This window comes from Miscanthus floridulus, chromosome 16 (assembly GCF_019320115.1).
Source record: "Miscanthus floridulus cultivar M001 chromosome 16, ASM1932011v1, whole genome shotgun sequence".
Taxonomy (NCBI): domain Eukaryota; kingdom Viridiplantae; phylum Streptophyta; class Magnoliopsida; order Poales; family Poaceae; genus Miscanthus; species Miscanthus floridulus.
The window spans coordinates 43,789,325-43,805,974 of NC_089595.1; the positions used below are offsets into that span (position 1 = coordinate 43,789,325).

General features: G+C 42.4%; 1 pseudogene; it reads left to right on the forward strand.

The window, feature by feature from the left end:
• The first annotated feature begins 9,350 nt into the window (after window positions 1–9,350).
• LOC136514409 (uncharacterized) lies at window positions 9,351–14,083 on the forward strand (annotated as a pseudogene).
• Window positions 14,084–16,650: the final 2,567 nt, after the last annotated feature.

The window sequence follows — 16,650 nt, forward strand, 5'->3', positions numbered from 1 at the left end:
GGGACCCGCTCCTGAGACGCTGATGGATGGGGCCCACATGTCAGCCACGTCCCTCACCTCTAGCCATGACCGCGCTAGACTCTATCCCGAGTCGGAGCCACCGCTGCCCTGATTTCCCTGGGATATGGCGTGATCCACACATCGAGCACCCCTACTAAAGCCCGAGGACCACCTACCGTGGCCCCGTTTCCCATCTTCGCACCGCCTCCTCCCTAGCTGTGCCCTAGCTAGCTAGTCATGCCACACCTAGATCTCACTGATGAGCAAAGCGCGTCCACCACCTGCCTCTCTGAGCCACACACCATCATCAAGCTGTCTCCGTCTGTGCCAAGTGCCGAGGTGAGATCATCGTTCCCTCCTCTTTCTTCCTGTGTAGTTTCCGTGGAAAACCGAGGTCCTGAGCCCCTTTTCCCATTTCGCCAGTGAGCTCCCACCATCGTCAATGGCCGCCACCATCTAGAGTCTTGTTCTGGCCAGCTGCACCCTCATTCTCTCTCTCCCATCTAATCTCAGCGCCCAATCCGCGATCAACGGCTCAGAATAGAAGATACTCTTTCGGCTTGGCACATTTGCTAAAGAGTCCTCCAAGTTTTTAAGTATATAACCCGCCGTCCAAAGCGTATTAGCAGAATATGTTTTCTTCTTTTAGAAACGTAGTTTCTTTCGGATTAGATTCAAAATACGTTTCCATCTATTTACAAAATTGACACTATTTTCAGTAGGCCATATCTTCTCCGTTTTAGCTCTGATTTGACCTGTTCAACTTGCGTTAAGTTCGTAATTCCATAATCTACATGTTCATACTACTGTTAGGTATGTTTCCAACTTTTAAAATTTGAGGTTAGATTTAATCTCTTATTTTAATAAAGGAAATCTTGTTTAATTCGTAACTTTTTCGTTTTAACTCCGATTTTTGTGATCTTCACGTCCGTGTGTTCGTAGTGAGACGTAGATTCATTTTACAAACTTTTTATCTTGATTTTCTATTTGGTGTACTATTCTAATTTAGATCTATTGTGTTGCTTCGTGTATGATTGCATGGATGCTTGTGTGGTGCTTTATGATCATGTCCAGTCGATGAGCTATACGCGGTGAATCAAGAAGCAAACCTTTGAAGGCTTGGACTAGAAGAAGATCAGAGTTGGCAAGTATAGCATGGGATCATCCTTGTTGTCCTATACACCTTTAATCATGTAATTCATACTACATGTGTCTACCTTAACTGCCACTAAGGATTTCCTAGTGTTTTGTTACCTATGGGGTATTGCATTGGGTAGTATGATGCTAGTGCTCAATTAAAGACCATGATCTTGTAACTTGACTAATGGTATATGCAATAAACATTAAAAGATGCTTTTTAGCAACATGGAACCAGGAGGCTAGAGCATTGGATTGTTTTTATGATGGTCTAGATTCCTCTCCCTAAGGACTTATCTGTAAGTGAACATCCGAGACTTATAGTACAGCTGTGAGGGCTATATGACTCTGGCTTTAGCTTAGTATGAGGACCTTTTCTAGCTTGTTAGAGGTTACCTTTATTGGCGTAAGAATGGCTTGCCAAATTGGGTATAGGATAGCCTCTGTCTCCTTATGTATAGGCTGCGTGTCATTGTGCCATCGGGAAGGGGGGTTCCTATATCTGTTTGTTGAGTGAATCTAATGGCCCTAACTTGTTAGACGAATCTTTGAAAGGCTTCATAGTGAACCCTGCCAACCTTCCTTGGAAGTGGGTCAAGAGATTAGCTACCTCGGGCGAAAGGGTAAATCACGACTCGCAGTGAAAGTGTACAACCTCTGCAGAGTATAAAATTGGTATATCGGTCGTGCTCACGGTCACGAGTGGCCTTGGACCCTTACGGAATAGATGATGAACACTAATGATACGGATGATGAAGATGCTCATTAATTATTACTGTTTATGCTATTCATTATTCATGTTTACCTGATCATGTGTTTATATGGGCTTGTGATAAACTTGTTGCTACTCCTATGCTAAAATTGTGACAATTAAAAGCTAATCGCAGTTAAACCAGTGTCAGCCTTTTGAGCCTCATGAACCCCATGTTATATTTGTTGAGTATGACATGTACTTACGCTTGCTTTACTTTTTAAATCTTTGGAAAAATCTCGGATGGGTACTAGATTGCTAGAGTTTGGAGGAATTAGGCTTGCGATCAACCAGTTAGTTGTCCCTGTGGAATTAGAGTCTTCACTCAAAGATTAGAGTTATCTTTCCGCTGTTTACTATCTAAGGTTATATTCTTATCGGCGCGAAAACGTGTTAGCCGCGCCGGGTGGACACTTAACAAGCTGGAACGATCTGGAGATCTGCCTAGCTTCAACACAGGACCAGTTGATCCTATGAATTCCCAAGGGCGTGCCAGTCAATTTGACCTGCAATTGACAGGGAGAGAAAGTTTAGCAGTAATTTAGGGTGGAACATGCTAATTTTGCCCAGACAGTTCCAAGTGTGCCGCTTTGGGAGTAGCCAGACAGGAAAATCGACTAAATTGCTGATACAAGAAGAAATCGACTGTTAAGGACTGTAACGCTTCACGGGTCATGATTGATTTTATAGTAACGAATATAATGCATCAGTTTTTAATGATCCTTTTCCTTAAGCTATTAACATATATGCGTCAAAGATACATCACTAGCTAAATTAGATTTGATCAATACGTGGTGTAGAGCTAATAAATCTAGTGAAAAGGGATATGCCACGCAAACAATCGACTGTTTGATATAGATAGATCTACGAACTATCTAGGTCTAATCTATTACCGTCAACAGTGAGGTTCAACCGGATCGATGCAGCTATGATGATGGCGATAGTCTAGAACCAGAATATCCATAGAACCGACCATACTTCAACAAGTTCATAAAAGCGTGCCATATCTATGAAAGCATAGGCAAATCGGCTAAAATAGCCCATTCAGGTAGAAAAGGGATTACAACATTTGAACAATTGACTGTTTAATATGGACATATTTATAAACTCATCAAATCTAACCTGTTATCCTTAACAGTGGGGTTTGACCGGATCGATGGCAGTCATGATAAAGATAACAGATCAAACCTTTAAAATAAATAGATCTATTCACATTTAATAGAATCATGAAGACACACTATAAGTGTTAAAGTACTGGCAATCGGCTATTTAGCCGATGCAGGCATAGCAAACAGCCAAGGTCACGCCTGGTTGAAAGCAAATCTACTAACTAGCATACTCTGATTTAAAGTGCTAACAGTGGGGATCGATCGGATCGTTATAGCCATAATAACGAGCTATAGACCAGATTCAACTAGCTAGTAAACCTTCTCAAGATTAGACATGCCTTAGCCATGTACTATGCACGATCAAGATCAAAGTAGCACGACCGATAAAACATAACCTGTCGTTTAAAGTAAGAACCATTGCAATGTGAAAAAAATAAACGATGGACTAAAAGGATGTGAGGCCGATCTAGATCGATCTTGATCGGGCAGGTTGATATTGCTGAAAGTAATGACAACAAGAACATCAGCAAGATTGGTAACTTAATGAATCTACCCGAAGGATGCCATCCTTAGGTAGAGCCGATAACTTGACCTTAATCTAATTTGAGCAGTGGAGGTCGAACTTAACCGATACAACCGTACTTGAACTAGATAAGGATCGATAACTAACTTATACTAGAGCTCATAAGTGGTCAACCGGACTGATGCAGCCTTACAAACAAAAGTATAAGCCATGACAGTACTTATAGACAAGCCGGAGGTCGATCGGATCGATGCAACCCTGCTTGTTGAAGAACTCGCTGAGATCTACAGTATTCCTACTCCTAAGGGTTGGCATGAAGCCAAAAAAAGTAATTGATATTGATTGATTGGATGTCTCTTACAATAGCCAGGGTCTAATATTTATACCCAAAACTTAAACATGAATCCTACTCAAACATGACCTATTACAATCTTTGAAATAAAAGAAAACATTCCTAATTTAAGATAACTTACACCTTAATCCTTTCCTTTTTGTAGAGTCCGACATATTTTCCTCCCCTGATGCCATCTGTACGTAATCCATTGATGTTATCTGCTGATGTTATCTATAAAATAGCCGATTTTCGATACCGCATCAAAACCGGTTGATATCAATTCACATCTGATCGATCCCTTGATGATATAATCTTGGAAGCTTTAGGTTCCCACGTTCTTCTCTTCCCAAATTTTGGTGTAAGCAATTCTTTATACTAGGTACGTTATATATTGAGCATTGTCTATTGATATTATCCTTATTTATAGCTATATGTGAGAATTGACTTCCTGGGCTCACATATGGTGTGTATCTGGTTTTGTTCTTAAAACCGGGTGCTACATGAAATAATCTTGAAGAATCGATCCCTATCTCTCTTGTCAACCTTTGTTAATCCTTGATCCTTATTTCTTATCCCGCTCGAAGTCTCGAAGCAACCTTGATGATCTGCTTTATCTTCCTCCCAAGTCTCTTCAAATCTCGGGACAAGATTCATGTTAAGTGGGGTAGCCTATAATGCCCTAAAATTTATATTTTGAGTTGTTATTAGAAAACACTAAATAAAATGAAGGATTTTATTATTTGGATAAAATTTGTCAACATTAGTTTAGATTTCTGTATATTTTTCTTAAATAAAAATGGTGTTTTTCAAATGTTTTGAAATTAATTTGACGGGCTTTTGTTGATGTGGTGCTTGTCTAATGCTTGTTTTTGGTGTTTGTGAGTACAAATGGTTTCAAAATACGATAGGACATCATTTCTTTCTCTCCGAAAAATTTTCCAACTTTTTCTGGAATTAAATTCCTTTTTTCCTTGAGCTTAATCTTTTTCCTAAATCATCTCAATAATCTTTTCATGAGTTCCAAACTCATCATTTTGATGCATCATGTTCATATGTACCTTGGGAAATTTTCTTAGCATTTTCTCTAATTTCTATGATTTTTCGTGGCCTAAATTTAATTTTAGAAATTTCCTAAAATTATTTTTAAATAGGAAATAAATCCCAAAATTAAGAAATTCCGAAACATTTCCAAACCCTATGACTATTTATATGTCGGCGTAGCCCTCCACGCGCTGGTTTCGGAAGTATGGCCCGTTTTGCAAACCGCCACTGCCATCAACGCAGATCGGATGCTGAAATTCGCCACAACTAGGTTTCCGACGAACTCTCTGGTGAGTTTTTCCAGTCACTTCGTCATGTTTCGGTGAATTCCAGTGAATTACTTCGTTGCTCGAATCTGTCACCATTTGACTATTTTTCGTTCATTTCTTTGTTTCCGGTAAAGTTTTCAGACGAGGTCATCCATGGACAGTTTTCTTCTTCCTCCATTTTCGGCCACCCTCGTCCATGTTGCGCACACCATCGGATGACCATCTCCACCACGCCGCTGGCCTCTACCTCGAGCCCTACGCCCCTGGTCCGCTCCCCTGCCCCTCGTGCACCGCTCGCGTGAGCAGCAAGGGCCGGCGCAGCCGCCCTTCGTGGCTTCGTGAGCAGCAAGGGCCTCACAAGCAGTGCCCCTACGCGGTGTGGCCCCGTTGCCAGCCAGCCCGGCCCCTCCCCTTCCCTGGCGCGCGTAGCAGCTCCTCCATGCCCATGGCGAGGAAGATGTAGACCAAAGGTAGAACATGACCTTATTTACGGTTTTGCCATCGATCATTTATTCTCTTTATTAATATTTATTTAATAGCTTTCTAATTAAAAACAAATTCCGCTCTTGTTGCATTACGACCATGTCGACGTAAACTACGTGTTAGGAATGATGTTTACCATGTCACATGTTTATGAATGGAATTATATTAATTTGATTAATGTTTATGCAATGCCTTTCTTTTAGTTAAAAGCAACTTAGATTTATATACATCGATCTTTCATAAATAAATGTTAGTATGATTAATACCAACATTAATGCCTTTTCAAATATGACTTGCTTAGATCAACCTCGAAAATATAATAATTTGATTAGTCGCTCTCACATGTTCTATGTTTCTAAACTATAAATGTTTATTAAATGGATTGAATGATATATAATTATTTATAAATAGAATATGACTAAAGTTACACTTTGGCTTTTATATTTCAATATGAATTGGTTAATTTAACTTTGGGATATGCATCACCATATTTATATAACTAAAATCCATCAAGTTTGTAGTCCGTCTTCTCCGTTATGTTGCAAACATCTCGATAGTCGTGTCCTTTTAATGGTAGCTCCGTTCTCCATCGTTTGTGCACTCTCGTGACCATAGTAGCCAAGCCATGTTGGTTAGTGCGCTCTCTTCAAGCATTTCTTATGAGTGATATGTTGTTCTTAGTTGTGTTTGTATGTGATGTCTGTTTTGTTTGGTTGCCGTGAGTAGAGGAAGTGTAGTTCGCTAGCGCTGAAGACTAGGAGCTGAGGACCGACAGTCGAAGCAGAAGCTGGAGACCAGAAGATAGAAGCCGAAGACTTCTGAGCAGCTAAACTTTGGGAAAAAGGCAAGTGCAGGCACCATTTGATCATATTGTACCTATTCATTATATTTCACCTTTACTTTCATTGCATGTGTCTTAATATCACAAACCCTAAGGACATGACTAGCCCTCTTATTACCTTCCTTGTATTACCTGGGGTTTCTATAAATGGGTAGTGTAGTTATGCTTAGCTGCTCCACCCACCACTTCTACATGTTAATGAAAGTAACGATGACTAATGATTACTTTAATGATGATCAATGATTAATGATGATTAATGGCTACTATAATGATGGAGAAGGATGCTTATAGCATCATGGTTAAGGTGATGAAAGGAGGAACATGTATTGGAGCTTGGCTCGGTTTTCGAGGGTACCTGTGTCCGCCCTCCCTAAGGACCTGTTCGTGGAGTGGCCACCTGGGACATACAGTATAACTTCAAGCCATATGGCTCTGGCTTGATGTAGTATCAGGACCTCTACTAGTAGGGTGTAACTTTCCGGGTAGGTGTAAGAAAGTAACCTAGGTAATGAATATTAAGTTGACAGTTAGTCTGGGTTCCATTGCTATGGGCACGACTGCCATGCGCCTAGGCCAAACCTTACGAGTTGCATCCTATTAGCTGGAACATGTGAACAGTCGTAGTAGTGAAATCCTGCCTGCTCACCTTGGTAGTGTTTTGGGGAGTCACGACCCCGGGCAAATGGGAATCACGACTTGAAGTGAAAGTGTACACCTCTGCAGAGTTAAAACTGATATATCGGCCATTCTCACGGATACAAGCGGCCTAGACTCTCACATGATTAGAATATGACTCACAATTGGACAGTGGAGGCGGATTTGTGGACTGAGGTTGCTACCTCATGCTTTGGCGGGATTGCCATCCCGTGCTTTGGCGGGGTTGCTACCCTAGGTTACTATTTAAGGTTGCTACCCCATGGTTAATCTTAAGGTTGCTACCTCGGTTACATGATGATAATAAAAATGTTATACTTACTCTATTGATTAATGGTTGGGATCTTTGACCCACCTTAGTAAATAGGTTGCTTTAATAAAAGCTTACCAACTAAAATGCTAACCTACAGTTAAACTGAGTCAGCCTTCTTTTGTTATAGCCTTGCATGTCATATACTTTCCGCCTATACTCGTTGAGTTCGACATGGACTCACCCTTGTTATTCCCCCCACATCCCCAGTGTGTAGTAAAGTGCTTCTTAGAAGGACAAAGATGCTGTGGAGTTTTCAGAAGACTGTTAGAAGTGCTTGGCGTACGGAGTCCAAGTCAGCTGTCCCTGAGAAGAATGGAGCCCGAGCAGAAGTTTAGCAACCGTTCTGCATACTCTGATTCTGATAGTTGTAAGTGTTAATATAAGTATGTTTTCTGCTATATAACATTATTTTTTGATATTTCTATTCTGTTGTTGTATGTGTGGACTTCCTGAGCACACATATGACTAGAGTTTGGTTCTCTTTGGAAAACCAGGCGTGACAATATGTGAGTGAATCACTGAGGTGGACTATTTACATGTCAAGAAAGAATTGCTAGTGGAGTTTTAGAGCATCTCCAAGAGTCATTCTAAATCTCACTCTCTAAATTATTATTTGAAAAGTCATTTTCATAAAAATCATTTTCTATATCTTTTCACTCTCCAATAGCTTTTCTATATCTCGTGCGCACTCTAGAGAACCATTTTCGTCTTCTTTTTGGCTGGCAAAAAATCCAGAATAGAAGTTGGCTATATTTGCATAGCCATTTAGACAAGATGTTGGAGGGTAATTTTTCACCAAAATCTCTATTCCTAACAATGTTAGGAAGGATACAAAGAGTCTCTTGGAGTTGCACTTATGATTATATATAAGAGATATAAATAAATCGAACCGTAGCAGTTAATAAGGCTGGACAAAAAACTCGAAGCTCGTTAGCTCGCTCGGCTCGGCTCAGCTCATTATAATAACGAAGCAAACCGAGTCAAGATTTTAGCTCATTAGCTATAATAATGAGTTAACTTGAGCCCGCTCGTGAGCCGTTCACGAGCCAACCGAGTCACGCTCTAAATGAAAAAAGCTCGTAGCCCGAAGCCACCCATCGGCCACAGGCCAGCCCACAAGTGACATAAAAAGGCCAGCCCACAAGCCACAGCCATACACCTAGTGACGCACTACGGCCCCTGGCCCATACACGCGCACGAGGGGAAGAAAACCCTCGCCTCCCTCTCCCTTGGATCCCTCATGTGGTCACGCCGCCGTCACGCACGCGACTGCACGAGTTCGCGACGTGCCTAGCCTCCCTCACGCGATAAACCACGACGGCGTGAGCCGTGGTTCCAGTGCGTCGTGCCGTCATGCCTTGCTTACCCCGTTGCCGGCCACGGTCGTAGACTCGAGCAGTCGCGCGAGTCCTCGACGAGCTAGGTCTGCTCCTCCATTCACTCATCTCTGTCTCTTTTTTCCTCTTGAATCCTCGATCTCCCTCTGTCGATTGCAGATTGCCTAACTGCTGCTGACCTACTGCCCTCCATCTCTCGAATCCTCAATTAGCCCTGGATGAGCTGGCTTGGCTTGACTCGGTGTGGCTCGGTAGGATAACGAGCTGGCTCTAGGTGAAGAGCTAAAAAGCTGGCTTGGCTCGGCTCGGTCAAAAGCGTTTGGCTCGTGAGCCGGAGAGATCCTCAAACTAACAGCCCATTAAGAGCCCATTAACCAGTAGGAACAAGAAAACTTACGACTTGGGATGCACGGGATCAAACCAAAGCCCATCTAGATGCAGTTAGCTAGATCCACACGGTCCAGTCCAATTCAGCCCATCCCACCAATGACCAAAACAGCATCATCCGCCGCGACCACTACAACATCGGGCAGTCTCCCGCCGCTCGCTCGCCGAAAAATGCCAATGCCGCCGCCGCCGCCGCGGAAAAAATTTCTGGCGTTCCCGTTCGAGCCGTACCCGATCCAGTCGGAATTCATGTCGTTCCTCTACGCCGCCCTCTCCTCTGGCCCCGGCGCCCTCGCCCTTCTCGAGAGCCCTACCGGTCAGTCGCCGACCACCACATCCTCCCTCCTCCCTCCCCGCCGCCGTCCTCGAAACATTAATGACCTACTGGTCTCGCGCACTTTTGGATGCCCACCGCAGGCACTGGCAAGACGCTCAGCATCATCTGCACTGCACTGCAGTGGTCTTCGACCACCGCGCCGCCGCCGCCATGGCACCGGCCCACCCCAGCGGCGCCGCTGGCCCTGGGGGTGACGACGACGAGCCCGACTGGTTGCAGGATTTCACACCGCTGCCGCTGGTTAAAGAGAGCACGAAGAAGAAGGCGAAGTCTCCCGCGTTGAGGAAAACGGTGGTTTCACGGAAACCAGACGGATTTGGGGAGGAAGACGGCGGCAACGACGAGCGGGAGTTCCTACTCGAGGAGTATGAGAGCGACAGCGAAGACTTCGTGAGACAGGGTGTAGGGAAACGAGCACATTGCGGTGGTAGCAGTAGTAGCGAGGGCAAGGAGCTGGATGAGGTGACGCCCAAGGTTTACTTCACAAGCCACACGCACTCGCAGCTCTCTCAGTTCGTCGGGGAGCTCAAGAGGACGGAGTTCGCGGGGCGGATCAGGACGGTGTGCTTGGGGTCCAGGAAGAACTTATGCATCAACAAGGGTAAGGAGATATATTAAAAATGCTGTCTTTTCTTTTTGGAGGTGCCAATGCATCTAAGACAAGTTAACGGGTGATGCAATTGCCTACAGATGTTCTGAAGATGGGCAGTGCAAACCGGATCAATGAGAGGTGCTTGCAACTGCAGAAGAACAAGAAGAGAACCAAAGTTAAGGTCTGCTGATCTTGATTAATTCTTTGTACTATTACCTTTTCGAAGTGCTTTCCTAACAGTTGTTACATACTATCCTTTCACTTGTTTGGTCAAATGTAACTATTGTTTATACGGGTGCCCATGCTACTATGATTACCAGTGCTTCTTGACCTTTGTTTATTCAGGAATCTCTGCAATTGGGAAGTTACTTATCTTCTTTGTTTTGCTTAGCATTTAAATGGACCAAATCATTGAGACATAACTCCCTTTAAAAAATCTGACCGTTGTTATTGCTTGATTGCCATATTTATGTTTGCTTAGCATTTCAGGACTAACATCCTGCTACAATTTTCAACTTGGTTGATTACTGCTGAAGTGCTAATTTGTTATTATGGCTGTGAATATGCAGCTTGAGGATGATAAACGAAAGGTGCGCCCAGCAAAGCGCTCTTGTGGCTGCCCGATGTTAAGAAGTAGAAGTCTACAGAAAGAGTTCAGGAGCGAAGTGTCAAACCAAGGTGCATTAGACATCGAGGATTTGGCACGAATAGGGAAGAAGATTGGAACTTGTCCCTACTATGGTTCGCGAGACATGGTCCGCTCAGCTGACCTTGTAGTCCTTCCTTATCAATCTTTGTTACTCAAGTCTGCTAGAGAATCACTTGGCCTTAATCTGAAGAACAGTGTTGTCATCATAGATGAGGCTCACAACTTAGCTGATTCGTTGACTAACATGTACAACTCAAAGATCACGTCTTCTTAGGCTACTCTCACCTTTCATTAACCTTTCCATCACAATCTAGCAAATAATCCTTCCATTCCAAATTATAAGACGTTTTGGCTTTTCTAGATGCATTACTTTAACTATGTATCTAGACATAGTGTATATCTAAATGCATAGTAAAAACTATGTATCTAGAAAAGCCAAAACATCTTATCATTTGAAATAGAGGGAGTAGTATTTTGCCCTGTGTCATAGATCATTATATTTGCTTGCAACTGTATTGCTTTGCGTTTCATTCAATGAACATAAGCATCTATATATTCCACACCTTTTATTAATTATGACTATGACTTTTTTTGTAGAATATAAATGGCATATAGCTCTATATTTTGTGTGCCTGATGCTCATTCAGTACTGTTGTCAAAGCACAAAAAGGGAATTTAGGAATTTAGGCATATAAAGGGGCCTGAAGGGCAGACCTGGTGCAGTGGTGAGAGCTGTCTCACCGAGTCACCAGGTCGTGGGTTCGAAGCAGCCTCTCCGCAGATTTGCCGAGGGAAGGCTTGCCTCGGTTTTTCCCTTCCCCAAACCCCACTCATGTGGGAGCCTCCGGCACTGGGTCTGCCCTTTTAGGCACATAAAGGGGCCTAAACAAAGAGGATGTTTTAGTGGTGGGGTTAGCTTAGCTTGCCAATGTGGTTGTATGGCACATGATAAGATTCTATATATGGTTTCATCTGGTTCAGGTTTAGAACTTTCATTTTAAAGCAACATAGCATGCCTTCTAAATTGACATGGGTGTTTCCTTGGGCTAAAACTGGGGTTCTAGCATTTCTTCTGCCATGTGCTGCGTACAAGTATGAAATTGTGTTGTTCAGGAAACAAACTTAATCATCTTTTTCTCATTTTCTTGACTGCGTTTCCTGATATTCATTTTCCTTTTGGATTGTAGTTGAAGACAGTCCTTTCCCACCTGGATGAATACCTTAACAGATTTCACAATGTTTTGGGAGCTGGGAATCGACGATACATCCAGACCTGGACAGTTTTAACAAGGTCTTTCATACGTGTTTTGATCAACAATCAAGATGGTGCCAGCACTATGTCTTCTATGACCATAAACCGATTCTTATTTTCCCTTGACAATGATAATATAAACATAGTAAAACTTTGTCAGTTTGTGAAAGAAAGCAATATAATCCACAAGGTGAATTTCTTCCAAAATGTACCCATTCTGTTGTCCAATGCCCATGTGATCTGACTGTTGCTTTTTCAGGTTAGTGGATATGCAAACAAGTTAACTAGCATCCAAAATCAGTTTGATCTCCAGCTCCATGATGAAGGAAGCAGTATAGCATGCTTTCAGGCATTGGTTGACTTTCTACGCTCCCTTATGAACAGCAATGACGATGCAAGAATCATAGTTGCAAAGCAAAAGCTAGGTGGACAACCTGATGAAGCATATCTTAAATTTGTGATGCTTTGTGTAGAAAAAATATTTTCCGAGGTACTAAATTATTCCTTTTTTAGTGGCCGAAAGTATGTACTGTAGCTACTTATGAATTTTGTTTCGTATATCTGTTGTAGGTTACACGGGATGCTTATGCTGTTATCCTGGCTGGTGGAACCCTCCAGCCTATTGAAGAAACTAGGCTACGCTTGTGTCCAAGCTTACCACCAACTGATATAAAATTCTTCACTTGCAACCACATTGTTCCTCCTGAGAGTATTCTTCCAATAGCAGTTACACGTGGACCCTCAGGCATGACATTTGATTTCAGCTACAATTCAAGGAGCTCTCCTTCAATGGTTCGCACTTTCTAACGTTCCTGACCCATTCGCTTAATCGCTTCTGCTACTCAAGCATAAATTGTGAAATTATGAAATATTTGTATTTATTTGCTGCCATCTTCTTTCCAATAAGCATTGATTGAAATACTTGTTTGACAGTATTTACATCATGTACCATCCCTTAGTCAACTTGCCTATTGGAAACCTAGGGTACTATAAGCTTGCTGCAAAATGTATTTACAAGTTCCTTCTATATTCCTGTGTTTCTTTTTGCTTCATTACCTTGTGTTAGACATTCCTTGAACGCAAGTACATAAGTCCTTTATCCTTTTATTTGTTTTTTTTTGTGGAAATAGAATTACTACATGGGTGTATGATTTCATCCATCTAGGCTTCTCCTTAACAATGAATTCTTTTTTCTGCGATTGTTTGAGCCCATTTTGATCTGCAGCTTCTCTCGTTGCTTTATACTTTATTGTTGTCGTGCAATATTTTTTTTACTTGAATGCACTTTATGGTTTGTAATTCTCCCTTCTTATTTTGCTTGCGTTTACAGATTGAAGAGCTTGGACGTTTCATTTGTAATATTATAACAGTTGTGCCTGAGGGAGTTGTTATGTTTTTTTCTTCATATGATTATGAAAGGCGTGTATATGATGCTTGGATGATCGCAGGCACAATTTCCAAGATTTCTAAAAAGAAACATGTTTTCAGAGAGCCAAGGAACAGTGCTGATGTCGAGGCTGTCCTCAACAAATACAAGGAGACAATTGAGTCCTGCAGTAAAATTTCCCAAGACACAGGTGTCAATGGGGCACTTCTATTAGCTGTTGTTGGTGGGAAGATTTCTGAAGGCGTAAACTTCAGCAATGGGATGGGTTGTTGTGTAATAATGGATGGCTTGCCTTATCCAAGTCCATCTGATGTTGAGCTGATAGAAACGATAAAGCATATCGAAAGTATTCTTAGGTCATTTTTGGTTGGAGATGATAAGGCCTCAAGCAGAAAATATGATGACGAATGTGAACTTCAGCCTGGTTATGATATATTATGGAAGTGCACTAGAGGTGGAAGAGAGTATTATGAGAACTTATGCATGAAAGCTGTGAATCAATCTATTGGTAAGCTGCTTCTCTTGAGCATTTGTCATGGATATAGCACTGTTTATATTCTTCCTCACAGGATCGTGAAGAAATAACTCTGTTGGAGTTCAACGAAGAAGAAGAGGAAGATCAGCAGGAGATGCCTCAGGCCGTAGCTCTAGGAGAAGAGGATAAAACTCTCGAAGATCTCCCTAAGTGCCTAAATCATCGGCCAACCTCTTTTCTCAAAGGCAAGCCCTGGAGCATTATAAGTCTCCCATGTTTTACAAAGTATTACTTGAGTCATTTATGTTTGATGCATTAGGTTATAAGAGTTGATTGGAAACACTTGATGCATAGAACTACCTTCTCCAGTTACATATACCTTTAACCCTGTGTAGGTCCAGGATCGAATATATGCTTAGCCATACTTAGACCGGTAGAAGTTGGGTGATTTCCTGTCACCTGCGAGATATATGTGGATACTGAAGCACGGTTGGCTATATTTGCTATCGTGGAAAAGAACCATGGGGTAATATAAATGAAGACCGGGCAGAGTCTATGTGTAGGCTGACTCATGTGATTCCGTTTGTGCCGATTAAGGACCGTACCGTTGTTGGGCACTTCTGACAAGATTGAACGCATGTCTATCACTTAGCTGGCCAGATAACTCGTTTCGACCACGAAGCCGAGTAGCTCAACTCAAGCTGGGCCCCGTTTTGTTAGAGTGCGCACTCTGGATGGTAGTAAGGATGTGCAGGGAGTCAGACGTGAGCCTAAGGGTAGGCCGGGCATGAACATCCTAGTAGCTGGTTGTCCCTGATTGTGCGGCGCTGGGCGAACCCACGAAATGTGGACCTGAGTTGTACCAAAGGTGACCGTTGATCTGGTCTGCCTGGGTTTGTGTTAGGAATAAATTCCCAGCTGGTTGAAATCGATTCGAATCACCATCTCTTCTGGAGAGTGAGAAACTTGGCTAGTACCAACATCGTAGTAACTGTGATATGAATCATGATGGTTCGGATGAACATGGAATTACTACACCATCTATGGTTACTATTGTATGCTACTAAATGATATACTACATGTTTGGCACAGGTTAGTTGCTAATCTAGAGATGAATATCTATAATTAACTTGATGACTGAATTATAATTGTACAACTGAGTTAGTCGCTTTTTATGCAAAATATTGTCAAGCAACCCACACTTATAAAGCCTCACCTTGTTTTTGGTTTATGATGGGTAAATCTAGCTGAGTACCTTCTCGTACTCAGGGCTTTATTCCCATTGTTGCAGATGGTACAATTTATCACGGCTATTGCAAGAACTGCTTCTGTCCCGCCATGGATGAGGAGTGAGCCCTAGGAAGACATCTCTTATTAATCCTTCTTATTTACTTTTGTGGGAGTATGATCGCGAACTAGCACTATGTATTTGAACTATGATGGCGGATGTTAGTTTCAAACTTTAATTTGCCTCCGCTACTATTTACTGAACTTGGTTTGTAATAAGCTTAATTCGTACTCTGATAAATGAACTGCATTTATGAACCTTATATAACATGTGGCATGTATGTTGAATTATGTACGATCTTGGTTGTATGTTGATGGTTAATCGAGACCCGTCATGGTACTCGACGGACTACCGGGTTTATATGGCCTCAAGTATGACAGTGCAACCGTTTGCGGGCTGCCATTGTACTTGTGCTCTTATAAATTGGTCGGTTCTGCTACATCGTCGTTCGTCCTTGTGATGAATACTCTAGTAAAGGGCCTTGATAGAGACAGATAACCTTGATCGATGCTGGAGTAGTAGTCGATAGCGTAGACGTGGTGTCTAGGCTAGAGGCTATCTTCGTTTGCCTTGTTCCCTACGGTTGAGGGGTAGGTGGCAGGTGGTGATAGCCCTGTCTGTCCTTTGTACTCCCCCACATCCTGGATTGACATAGGCTACAAGCTGGTATTGCCTGACAGACTAGGTGTGCTCCGGTACCCGAAGTAAGTATATAGTGGCAAAGTTATCTTAGCTGAGGATCTCTATGCTTAGAAAACCTCTCTACCCGAGCTATCCTTCTTCTTGTTATCATTAGGTGAATTGGCTTAAGAGACTCTTACACCTCTGTTCCTCGTGGAAATACGATACCTTGAATACTTCCGGGTGAAATTCTACAATGATAATTTTGTGCGCTTGAGGATTATTTCTGTATGCGTTAAGAAATACCAACAGTTGCTTCGAGCATCATCTCTCATTATTTGGGATGAGGCTGGCATGACAAAGGGGCAATCTGTCGAGGTGCTAGACAACAGTCTTCGTGATATAATGGACCGACTAGAGCTACCGTTTAGAGGGAAGACCGTGGTGTTCAGTAGAGATTTCAGACAGGTTCTTCCCGTTGTTCGAAGAGGGTCGAGGGCTCAGGTGGTTGGTGCCTCGCTGCGGATGTCGTGCCTTTGGGATTCCATGCGACATCTAAAACTAGTGCGCAACATGAGGGCAAAGAGTGACCTATGGTTTGCAGAATACTTTTTATGTGTCAGTGGAGGATCTGAGGAGGCGACTGTTGATGATGAAATCCATCTTCCTCATGATTTATGCATACCACACACCAGGAAGACAGTGACCTCGATACTCTAATTGACTGCATATTCCCTAACCTCAATGCAAATATGTCAAGCAAAGATTATATCACCTCTTGAGCGATCTTATCTACATGGAACGACTGTGTTGACATGATTGATATGAAGGTGATAGGTCATTTTCACTGGGATGAAATGGTGTACCATA